The sequence below is a fragment of the Pristis pectinata genome, chromosome 15, assembly GCF_009764475.1.
Source record: "Pristis pectinata isolate sPriPec2 chromosome 15, sPriPec2.1.pri, whole genome shotgun sequence".
Lineage (NCBI taxonomy): Eukaryota > Metazoa > Chordata > Chondrichthyes > Rhinopristiformes > Pristidae > Pristis > Pristis pectinata.
Genome location: NC_067419.1, coordinates 12,877,708 through 12,891,038, shown reverse-complemented (window position 1 = coordinate 12,891,038; position 13,331 = coordinate 12,877,708).

Genomic DNA, 13,331 nt, shown 5'->3' with positions numbered 1-13,331 from the left:
ATTTGAATGTTTTGTATTATATGCATCCATAAATTTTATCAAGAAATTAAAATGTTTAAATTAAGTAAATGTTAACAAAACAGATGATATGGTCATTATCTTGTTATTTTTATGGGATCTTGCTGTGTGCAAATTGGCACAGTGTTTCCTGCAACTGAACAGTGAGTACAATTTTTAAAACTTCATTGGCCGTAAAATCCTTTGGGATGGCTTATTATAAAAGCCAAGCCTTTCTTTCCTTCCTTTTATGGCTCAGGCTGAAGCAGATGGAACTTGATGTAAAGCACAGGATGCTTTTGAAGTCATTCTTCTTTTGGTTCACTTCATTCCAGCTCAAATAGCAGACAGAGTCAGCTGTGGATCCCTTCACAGTGCATTCCCCTCTGAATCAGATATTTCTGGTTTATGTCCTACTCTGGACATCTGAGCATAAAAGTCCAGACCAATGTACTGCTGAAGAAGTAGTCACTGTTACCTTTGGATGTGCTGTCTTTTAGATGCGATGTTAAACCAGGCGCCTGTGTGAACTCTCAGTTGTTCATAAAGGACCCCCCGTTTCAAAGACAGGGCAACCTGGCCCATGTTTATGTCTTAATCATGATATCTAAAACTGATTATCTAGCTATTGGCAAAACACTGCAGGTGCTAGAAATATGAAATAAAACAGAAAATATTGGAAACACTCTGCTCCTCTCTCCAGAGGTGCTGCCTGACCCAATGAGTGTTTGCTGTTATTATTTCATTGGTGTTGTTGAGAAGTTGCTGTCCTATATTACAACAATAATTACTTTCAAAAATGCTCCACAAGCTTTGTGCTTGGGGATATTCTGAAAGGGACATGAAAGGTATGATATAAATGCAAGTTTTTTTTTGTGCAGGACAGGCATAGAGCACATCACAATGGTCCCCAAGTGTACGTTGGCAGGGAATGCTGCAAACACATGGCAGGTTTTATCAGCACCCCAGGTGCACCTCTTCTGCACAGCTGCCAGCCTGGCAGGAATACTGTGTGTGTGACAGCAGGTTTAAGGCAAAACCTTCCACAGGGAATAATGGAGCCGATGAGAAGGAAACACTGTGCACATCACGCAAGGACTTCTTTCAGAAACATTCCCGACCTTGATAAATATTACTCCCTCTGAACACTGCTCAAAAATAATGACTCAAGTGTTCGATTACATGGGCAAAAAATAATTAGCAAAGACTATAACCCATCTAGATTACAGATATGAAAGTCATTTCATTAGGATTTAAAGCCAAGGGGAATACAACGCTTAACAAAAAGGAAAATAGCGCTAAAGTGTTTTGAAGCCAATAGAATATTAAATTTCTGGAACAAAATCAAGTTCAGCACTTGAAATAATAACACTTCGGTATCTGGTTTCATGCACAGTAAATTGTTGGCCTCTTCTATCAACATTTCATAAGTTTAATAAAGTAGGTTAATTCCACTGCACAGCTGATCCCAAGCAAAAGCTGAGGACTGGCCTAGAATGGCTATTGTGTTTGTTCTCACCCCATAAGTGGCCAGAATGCATAGTCATTTCATCAGTTGAATTGATATCTAAGGGCAGAGTTGTTTATTTTATCGATGATAGAATCACCATCCGTTCAATCAAGATTTCAAGTAGATGCAGTAATTGCTTACTGTATATCATCTATATTCCCTGTTTAATTGGCATATGAGGAGTATGATCAGTTTTCACACAGTATGCACATTAATAGTCAGATTTTGCCTGCATGGAACCACAGCCCACTAGTTCATCCTACAGTAACTTCATTCCCAAGCTTACCTAGTCTGGATATGGAGAGCCCAGCTTGCAGGTCAAAGTATCCCAGACTTTAGCAATGATGCAGTGATTCCTGAATGTCTGCAGGGCCTCCAACAGAGCACTAGAGAAACCCTGCCCCCAAAATACCCCTAGAAACTTTGATAGCTGACAAAGCCCCTCCCACAGTTTTATACACTGCAAAGGACATCTGAAATAAATGCCTCTGACATTCAGAAATATAAAAAAACATATTTAAATTGAAATAAATATATATAAAAATTAAAATACTTAAAAACTATAAAATTTGCTATAAACATTTCAAAAAGTGAAAAAAGTATTTAAAACATTAAACCAAAAACAAAATTAGCAAAGAACTTAACTTCCCCCTTCCTTTCTTCACACAGCACTGTAGTCTCCATTAAAATAAGGTCTGCATGATAAGTTGCTGGGAAATCTCAGTGAGACCAATTTCCTTTGCTGGATTCCACAGGGAGGAGCTTGAAATATACGCCCCACTCTTACCAAGTAAGTTCAGGATGTCTACTTTTAACAGCACATGCGTGAAGTCCTAGCATTTGAGTTGGTAAATATTGCAGCTCAAAGCCACCTACACTAACCAACTCTGCATCATTAGATTGAAGGTTTATTTTGAAATCTGAAGTGGATTACAAGGACAAATCCATAAATAATCTCGATCCAAGGACGAGAACTTCAAATGATGGATCTGTAGGTTTCTAGGACAATTGCCAGACAATTGCCTGCTGTGACTCCGTGAGTCAAGTCCTAATCCAGGACTTTAACAGCACATTCTAAACTGAGGCTTCATTATAATACTGAGGGTGTTTTCGAGCTGTGGTGATATAGATAAGACTTTAATTCAAGAATCATAGGATTGTTTTGGAACAGAAGTAAATGCCACTTTGTTTCTATGCCAGCTTCCAGTAACCATTTCCACCGGTCCCATTCACCAGCTCTTTCCCTCTAGCCCTGCAAATTATTCCCTCTCAAGTACCTACCCAATTTGCTTTTGAAGGCACTAATCAATTCTGTTTTCAACATCCTAAGAGTCAGTGATGAAAAAAGCTTTTACTCACATTCTGCATTTAATTTTGCATGAAACTTTACATCTCTGCCCATTGGTGCTTGAACCATTCACAGCTTGCCCCCCATTTATTCTCCCAAAACCAGACCTGATCTTCTACACTATGGTATAGTCACAATATTTACGGTATTCAAAATGTTGGATGTTCAGAACATTTACGGTACTCTTATGAATCTGTAAGTGGATAATAGATACCCAGCTATTTGACTGAGTGTAATTGAATCAGGTGCAACTACAGGTAATCATCAGTCACAAGATCATCAGATTATTCTTCAGCTAAATGACCAAATACTAAGAATGCAAGTAGAAGCTGTGACGGGCTCTGAGGCTTGTGGAGACATATACAAAACTGATTCAGTCATCTGCCATTAGTAAAGTTTACACCACATTTGAAAGATTATTCAGGGGAAATATTCAAAGTGATGTGAGATAGAGGTCAACAATTGGAACTACCTATTGTCATGGTGAGCTACAGATGAGGTCTAAGTATAAGGGGTGAAGGCTATTTACAAGCACTCATTGTTAGTTGAGAAAAGTACTCGGGTACAAGGGCAAATACACCAAAAATTAAATTGAGAGTTCCATGTTCAGAATGTGAAGTGTCTCACAAAGGCTTGGTACCAAAAGGGTATAAGGCCAAAGGTCAGAGAGAGATGATAGAACATGTATGAGATAAGAAACAAGAAGTTGTACATGAGAAACTTGAATCCATGCCAGTGAGCTGAAGAAAACCTTAAATTATCTTTTAGAGCAGGGCTGCCAATCAAAGCAATTCACATTACATCAAAAGGTACTGCAATAATGTTGACTTTGTCGAAAGAGCAAAGCTCAAAAGACCATTGAAGCTGAATAGGCCAGACAGTCAGATTTGCTTTGACATGCACCCCACATATAATGAGAGACATCAGCAGTAAAATATTGTTCACCAGGAGTCCTCCATGCAGAGCAATTGTAGACTACTTCAATGGGACACTGATTCCTTAGCACAGGAAGTGGACAAATGATGCATGACCTGTATTGTTCAAGGACCACATGCAAGTGCTTGAGTCCACAGCTATTCAGTTACACCGGATCAAATCAGCTTGAGACATAACTCCTCAGGCCAGAGAACTTTGTAGCGCCTCAGGTCTAATCGTTACAACAGCTCAGAAGACATGTTCCAAACATTGAACACATAATTACACAGGGTGCAGAGAGAGGAAGCGCGACTGGATACAGTTGAGGAAACAGAACTTTTCAATAAAAAGAAGGAAAGCAGGCTAGCATATTCACAGTATTTATGGTACCCAGGCAACTCTAAATGGATAATGGTTGTCTAACCACATGATTGACTCTCATCATACCATGTGATATTCAATGTGATGACATCTCCACAACTGTACACACTGGACCTCCTTCACATAAGCATTCTTTCCACCATGGGTTCTTGACCCATGTGCATTTGGCTACTTACCTGTGAGTCTTAAAATAAAATATTCAAGTAACACTTGTAGTCTGGGTTCTTTGATTGCCTAACCATCAAACTAAGTAAAGGCAAACTAAGTAAAGGAAGCACACCCAGTACGGTCAATACACCTCTCTCAAATATCTTCCCAACATTCCTTGAGAACTATGCTGGCTTCTTTATTCTAACCCTATAGGTGAATTACCTCATCTCTAGATCCATACTAATAAATCTCACCTGCACCTCTATCCAGGACTATCGTGCGCTTTCTACTACTCAGAATTGGTCGCAATCCTCTATCCATGGCCTAGCCTGTGTTTTGTACAGGTTCAACATAACCTCCTTGCTCTGATACTATATGCCTCTATTTATGAATCACAAGGTCCCATATGCTTCATTAATTGCTCTTTCAACAAGTCCTTCCACCTTCAAGGATTTATGCATGTGTACATCCAGATCTCTCTCTCCTGCACACCTTATAGAACCCTGTAATTTAGTCTATGTTTTGTCTCCCATTTTCTATGCAAAAATTTATCACTTCACACTTTCCTGTATCGAATTTCACCTGCCATCTGTCTGCTCCTTCAGCCAATCTAACTATGTCTCAACTTCGGTTACTATCATTCATACTTCCAAACCTTGCGTCATCTGATAATTTGGAAATTTCACCCTGCACTCACATTAATGCAAATACTGAAAAAAAAATGGTACCCGTACTAGCTCCAGGGGAATATCAACTCCAGTTCCTCTGTTCTGAAAAATAATCATTTGCCACCACTCTCTGCTTTCTGACTATAAGATGATTTCCTTTCCGTGTTGTTAGTGATCTGCTAATTCCATGGGCCTTGGCTTTGTTAACTCATCTTTTGTGTGGGAATTTACGGAATGTCTTCTAAAAATCCATTTATCACTTCATCAATCTTTCCATTACCTACTATCTCATCAAAAAACTAATCAAGTTAGTTAAATGCTAGTTTTCTTCAATAAATCTGTACTACCTTGAGGAAGTAAAGGGTTGAAAACCTGTAACTATACATATAGCTGATGGAGTAATACCTCGCAAGCAAGAGCACGCAAGCTGCTGACTCAATGGATAGGTGTTAATTGCTGTGTCCGGGACCTTGGTGGCAGGCCAAAATACTAGACGATAAGGGTGGTGGGTGTAATAAACAGACTGGAGCAAGCTTGTTTTAAACAATGAGGGTGATACCTGTCTTTGAATCTCTTGGTTATAACTCAATTATGTCGGACAATAGGTGCGATGTCTGTCTTTGGTTCTCTGAGGCCTGACCGAAACTCGTGGAGCCAAATTCATTAAGTGTGCGTGACAATATCTGTATAAATTACTCTCTGCTGCTTTGGACTGCGGAGACCTCCGATAAAGACTCTACATGAGAGTTTGAGTATCTGACGGGCCACCATGCACAAGTCCCTGGACAATGGGGGTAAAGGTGTCCCCAATGTTGCCATCCTCCTGATGACCACCTTCGTCTGTGGCTGCATCAGGCTGTGCGTAGAACCCAAGTATGCGGGCACCAAGTGTCACGAGGTTCTACCTGTCCCTGCTGTTGCGAAGGATAGGCCTGGCCCCATGGCCACACGGTGTCCCAGTCAGCTGGACACTGCCGTGCTACCTGTCCTTCGTGGAAAAGTTCTTCCAGACCAATACCTTTGACCACAAGTCCATCAGGCAGTGGTCAGCACGGAACATCCTGCATGCACTGCAGGAGAAGGACTCGATGGATACTGTAGGGTGGTTCCCTGAGCAGACTGTCCAGACCATCTGGCAGAATGCCTCATCGCCAGAACTCACCAACAAGCACCAAGACCTCGCTTGGCTGGCAGTGAGAGGGGCCCTCCCAGTCAGATCCTTCCTGTATGGTTGGAACCTCACTCCCAGCGCGTGCTGCCCCCGGGAGGACTGCGCTGGGGACGAGATGGTCACCCGTCTCTTTGCGGGCTGTAGGTTTGCGAGGAGGGTGTGGCGAAAGATGCAAGGGTCCTTGTCACGGTTCATCCCCAGCAGCAGCGTAACAGAGGATTCTCTGATCTACGGGCTGTTCTCGGGGACACACACAGAGACGGACATCAACTGCTGCTGGAAGGTCATCAACTCGGTGAAAGACGCTCTTTGGTCTGCCCGAAACTTGTTGGTCTTCCAGCACTGCGAGATGTCCATAGGGGAATGCTGCCGGCTGGCACATTCCAGGTTGTAGGAGTACATGTTGAGGGACACACTGAAGCTGGGCGCAGCCAACGCAAAGGCTCGGTGGGGAAGGACTACAGTTTAGGGTTCTTCTGCCACTGGAGAGGGAAGGGCGGGGACAGGCAAGAAAGCCCTTAAATATTGTAAATACGGGACCGGGTAGCTTCCAGGGAGCCACTCGTGTGGCATTGGTGCTGTTTTCTATATAAAAAGGTAACACTAATGAATGATCTGTACAAGAATGTAAAGGTTTGCACTGTTTTGTAATTGTATGCAGTTTGTCTATTCTTATGAATAAAGTTTAGTTTGTATAAAAAAGAATTCTCCCGCAGTATCCTGCTAATAAATGCGTTTTAACAGAATTAATCTGTGGCACTTTGTTACTTTGCAGCAGACAGGAGTGGGAACTTAAAATCGGGACAACAACCTGGCTTAGTCAACTCAAACTCATCCATGTACCAATTAATGCTTTCCCTGATCATCGTTTTCCTACAACCAAGGTCTGTAGTTACCTGGCATGTCCTTCTTGAACAAACGGTTACATTTGCCATTTTCCAGTCTATTGGCACCTTCCCTTCTGGTGAGGATTGGAAGCGTATAGCAAACAAGATCAAAATGTCTAATACATGCACTTAAGGTGAGAGGGGATAAGATCAAAGGAGATGTGTGGGGCAAGGTTTTTACACAGAGAGTGGTGGGTGCCTGGAATGTGCTGCCAGGGGTGGTAGTGGAGGAAAACACAACAAAAGCATTTAAGTGGCTCTAGGATAGGCACGTGAATATGCAGAGAATGGAGGGATATGGACATTGTGCAGGCAGAAGGGATTAGGTTAGTTAGGCATTTAATTACTAGTTTATTCAGTGTCGCATAACATCATGGGCCAAAGGGCCTGTACCTGTGCTGTACTGTTCTATGTTCTAAATGCTCTGCAACCTTGACCCCCACTGCCCTACACAATATAGGATGTCTCCTATCTGGACCAGGTGATTTGTTTCATTTAAGCTTAACCTGCCTTTCTAGTACCTTCTCCTCATCAACTTTCACCCATTACCTTTACTACCTCCGCTTCTCCCGAGATGTTGGCAGCATCCTCCACCTTGGTAAAGACTGATATGAAGCACTCTATTACTCCAGATGTGCCTTCTGTCTTTATGATCCTGTCCATCTTTATCCCGGATTGGTACCGTTCTCCTCTTACTACACACTCCTTATTTATTCCTCCTTCTTAGGAGGCCTACTTTGGATACCTCCTTTCCCCTCTCCATTTTTAATCTTACTCTTACAATCTAGTGATCCCCTGGTGTACTTCCACAGCATTTGGCCCAGGTCATTCCCCAGAGCCAGATCCAACAATGCCTCTTATCTTGGGCAGGAAACATGCTCTAAAGGACACATTTCCGGAAGTCTTCCCCTTCTTTGCCCTTTCCTGTGTCATGGCTATATCTGTCCTGTCAGGTGGATGCTAAAAATAACATGGCACACTCTTAAAAACATTGGTTATTAATCTTGAAGAGATCAATGAATCTCAAGGTCCCATATGCTTTATTAACTCCTCTTTCAACAAGCACTTCCACTTTCATGTACTTGTACATCCAGATCTCTTTCTCCCTAAATGTAGCGACTCAGAAGGACAGGGTAGTGAAGAAGGCACATAACATGCTTGCCTTCATCGGCCTAGGCATTGAGTACAAAGGTACAAGAGTTCATGTTACAGATGTACAACACGTTGCTTGGGCCGCCCTTGGACTATTGTGTGCAGTTCTGATCGCCACAGCACGGAAAAGATGACATTAAGCCAGACAGCATGCAGAAAGATCCACAAGGATGTTGTCTGGATTGGAGGGTTTGAACTATAAGGAGAGATTGGAAGTTCTGGTTCTGTTTAACCTAGAGCAAAAGAGGCTGAGAGGTGACATGATGGAGGTATACAAAATTATGAGAGGGATAGACAGGGTACATAGCCAGAGTCTGTTTCCCATGGTCGGATGTATAAAGCTAGAGGGCATAGGATTAAAGGGAGAGGGACAAGGTTTCAAGGGGATCGGGAGGGGTAAATTTTTCACACAAAGAGTGATTGGTATCTGCAATGAGCTGCCAGGGGAGGTGGTGGAGGCAGGAACAGTAACAATGTTTAAGGGGCATTAGGTCAGGCACTTGAATGAGCAGGGCATAGAGGGATATGGAATTAATGCAGACAAATGGAATTAGTACAGATGGGCGTGAAGGTCAGCACAGAAGCAGTGAGCCAAAGGGTCTGTTTCTATGCTGTACAACTCTCTGACTCTATGAGTAAGAAATGGGCTGATAATAATTTTGCTAAATCATATCCATATTTTTATTGCCAAATTAAATTATAGGAGCAACACATTTCCAAGACTTCATGTCTTAAACTAGACTAGTTCACCCTGGGTAAGTTGTTAAAACAAACTAAAGTTAAATGTTTTGGGGGCACAGAAATGCTAGTAATAGCACATGAAAACGGTGAAAGGATATCTCAGTGAAAGCCCATTTGACATCAGGTAGTATTTGATTGCAAGCTAACGCTTTGTACCTGTATGTTTGAATAAAACCTGATACTCCCTGACAATCTCACTTGAATCGAATGAGAACCTCAGGATTCCCTGTTGTAACAACAGCAGAGGACTTTTTCAAGGTGTCTAGGCCATTATGTTCATCCCTCAATCGACATCACAAGAAGAAATTATCTGGTCATTAACACATATTACTTAGTGGAGTTCGCTGTGCACAAATTGGCTACAGTTTTTTTTCTATATATAACGACTATGTTTCAAAAGGATTTTGTAGGCCATAAAACACCTTGGGACATCATAAAGTCATAAAAGATATAAATGCAGGTCTTTCCTTCTTTTAATAAGATGGCCATTAAACCAGAGCTATTAAGGATCTGAGATTTCAATGCTCCACACAAGGTAATGAACAAAGGCCAGACACTTTGAAGTGAGCTCCTTCTCCATCTAAAGAGCTCAGCTGATTTTGCCAATGATTGATTGTAGGATCAACATCAAAGGGAAGTAATAGAAGAAACAATAGATTCTAAATTCAATAGTTCCTGAATATGGGCACAGGATGATGATTAACCCATGCCTATTGCTTCTGAGGCAGGCAGCATGCAAATTTTCTGCTTGCCTCCAATGTTCCTCTGATCATTGTCCCATTTGTGTTCTGTCCGAAGGGAATTTCCAATGGTCCAGCGTGTCTGAAAACAAGGTCCAAAATGACAGCCTGTCATCAACTGATACTGCAATCCTGACTGAAGACACAATCTGTTCGTGGAACATGGTGGGAATCAGCTGATCACATGCAACCGTGGTCTCCAACTTCATGGTGTCTGGTGCAACTTGCACCAAAAATTAGAACAGGCACTTCTAAACTATTTTTGCACTGTGATGCCTGGAGAATATGCTGTATGGATTTTAATTTTGTATCCAATATTTTTAATTTAGTGTTCAGTAATGAACAGAGCTAACTATCAGCTTTATGCTTTATGGAAACTTTTCCTGACTTACATTGAGAGTCAACTCTATGTACTTTGGTTGTCAATGTGTGCTCGGACATGAAAGCCTACCATTCCGCAACGGTGACAAATGGGTATTTTCCAAGGCTAGATGATAAACTGGTCAGTTTTAAGCATGAGTTACTTATGATGATAAATGATGTTGATGGATTAAAGATATGGATGCTGATGATTCAGTTCATGTGTTATACACTGTATCAAGAAAATATTATTGGTCTGTTTAAATGTTTCAAGAGATTTTATACTCAGTTTTCAAAACTTCTAAAGTAATTGTGTATTAAAAATGAAAAAAATATGCATAAAAACTTCCAACTCTCAAGACTGGAATATTATCCAGACTTTCATACCAATTCAACACTCAAATAGTCATCGATGTTCCTGTTTGACAGATACAGTCAGTGGAAGATATCAACATTACCAAAACGTTTCACTAATAACCAACCTCTACTGAATCGTACTGGGTGGTAGACCTAACATAGATTACACTTCAAACCAGTATTGCTAGTTGATCTGGATTACTTACATTGGAGAGCTCTTTCAGCAAGTTTGTGACAACAGCGACATTTCAATTGTTTCCAATTCCCATAGTAGCATTATCCCTCATTCACTATGTAAATTCCTCCAGCCCTGTGACCCTGTGAACTCTCCCCTGTCTTCGAATCCTGGGCTCTTCCTCCTTGTGTGTTAACCACTTCAGCTGCCTCACCCCCATAAATCCCTCCATCTGCCTTTCTCTCTCGTCTTCTTTAAGTGTGCTGGCAAACCAAGCTCACTGTAACACTTTCACACTGAAGATTAATGACTGCATTCTCATTTCTAAATATTGATTATGATGGACTCCTCATCCATTGCATCATCTGGCCATGTTCTTATCCTGTCTCTTGTTTAATTAAGAGACTTGGCAGGAATCAAATGTTATTGGTAAACATCAATAAAAATCTTTTTCACCTCACACATTCACCTTATCTAAACAAAAAATCCTCTATTAATAATTGGAGTTCATTAATATAGGCCCTCAGAAAATGTAACAAAAGACCAGAATATTTTTCTATCTTTCATTTTTTTCCATTTGATTGTGATGTAGCTGCCAAATAAATGCAATGAATTAAAGCAGGTATAATTTATTGATTTACATGAACCTGTATATTGACAGGCAATTATATAAAGCTTTTGATGATATAAACATAGATATATTGTCTGCCCCACATTCCTAAGTTTGTGCAGTCTTCAAAGTCCAAATCAATAAAATATGAAATAACTGTCAAAATAGAAACATTGATTTTTTTATTTATCAATTTTTTAAAGATAAATCTGCTACGCCTATTTATCACCACTTGTTTGCTGGATAAGGCGAGCCTTAAACTTTGCTTGCGATTCCTCAGCTCCCTGCTACACAGCATTTAATTGCAAGCTAATAAGCCTCATTATCTATCTTTGCTTGTGCCAGTTCAGGGATGATCACATTGCTTTTTTGTGTCTAAATTTTATCTCAGCAGCATAACTCAAACACCATTTCTGCAGTCAAGGTCCAATTTACACATACCACTGACACAATACTTGAATATCCTATTTTTTAAATGCTAACTTGATTTTACAATTGCATGTAAACTTCCCCACACTGTTAAATTTTTCTTCTGGAGTTCATATCCTCTCCTTATTTGTTTTTTTACTCACTTGATGTTACTTGACCAAATAAACCTATTTATCAATTGCTCTATTTTCTGCAATTTTTTGACCTCAGTTTAACTCCAGCAGTTATTTGAAATTGTTATTCCAACTGTTTGATTTAGGTTCTCAAGTATCTCATTTTGTGTCCATAATCACATGCTTTACCATTGACAAAGCTTATGCAATATATCAACTTCACATTGATTTCTAAGTCGGTCTGAGAAATACGTTGGTGCGATTGTGTGAGATTAACCGTTCTGTTTCCCTGCTCCTGATCTTCATTCAGTTTGTGAACTTATTATAAATTCTTATTGCTGCTTATTGGTCTTGAAGTTCCAAATGATCTCCGAAGAGTTCACAATTTACATGCCTATCCATGAAGCATTTCTAATTGTCTCCACTCTTCATCTTTGTTCAGCAAGCTTAAAGGACTAAGGGAATCAAAAAGCAAAAATAAAACACAGATGCTGGAAATCAGAAATAAAAGCAGAAATTGCTGGGAACACTCACCAGGCAGCACTTGCAGAGAAGAAAACAGAGGGAAATGAGTAGATATAGACTGACCCTGGGGAAGTGGTGTGCATTTCCCAAACACAATTATCTGGTTCCTTCTGAAGAACAAGAATTTACCACTGATCTATTTCTTGAACAAATTAAGTTACACACCAGGAGTGATCTTTGCCTTTTAGTAACAATGCTGCACTTTCAAAAGCTTATAATCCAATTTTACAAATTTTCTGTAGAAAATCAGGTCTGTAGTCTTCCAATGGAGAAGCACAAAAAGCAGGTCAGTTAACAATGGTGGAAAGTAAAACAGAGTTAATGTTTCAAATTGATGACTTTTTGTTAATACAATGACAATTTTTGAAGAATGAGCCAGATAATTCTGTTTGGGAAATGTACACCACTTCCCCAGGACTATAGTCTATACTTACTCTTTATCCTGGCTCCCTCCCATTCAAATATTCAGCACCACGTCAGCGCTGTATTTTATGATGCAAATCCTGGTGGATGCTTGCTTTGAAGATCCAATTGTCCATTAAACTTGGCTCTTGGGTCTATCCTAATTCAAGTCTTAGGTTCAAAATTCTTGAGTGACACAGAAAGGGGCTAACGCACAGAAAGGAGTGCCTTATGATGCGGTTACCTACACCTATCAAATGTAAGTGCGCATATTCCTATAGTGATTACTTCTAAAGTACTTAATTGGCTGTAAAGACTATGGAACAACCTGGAGTCGTGGAAACTGTTGTTTTCTTCCTTTTAACCCTATGATATCAGGGTGACATTAGTTGTTCCAATTCAGAGACAAGTGGACTACAGCCTGAGCTACTGATCGAACTGTCCTGTTGGATATCTGTCCCGTACCTAGAGTCTGTATTTTAGACACTGCTCACCTGGTCACAGAGAGGTGGGGCTCAAAACACACATCTCCTGACTCTAAACCAGGAATGTTATTGCTCTGCTAAAGATGCACTCTTCTTTCAAAGTCACACCTTATAAAAGCTCCCATGATAAATCTGCCTGAATAAAACTTTGATTTTTGGATTGGAATATAGAAAAGGACAGCTTTTCCAACATACAAGCATGACTGCCAGGACCA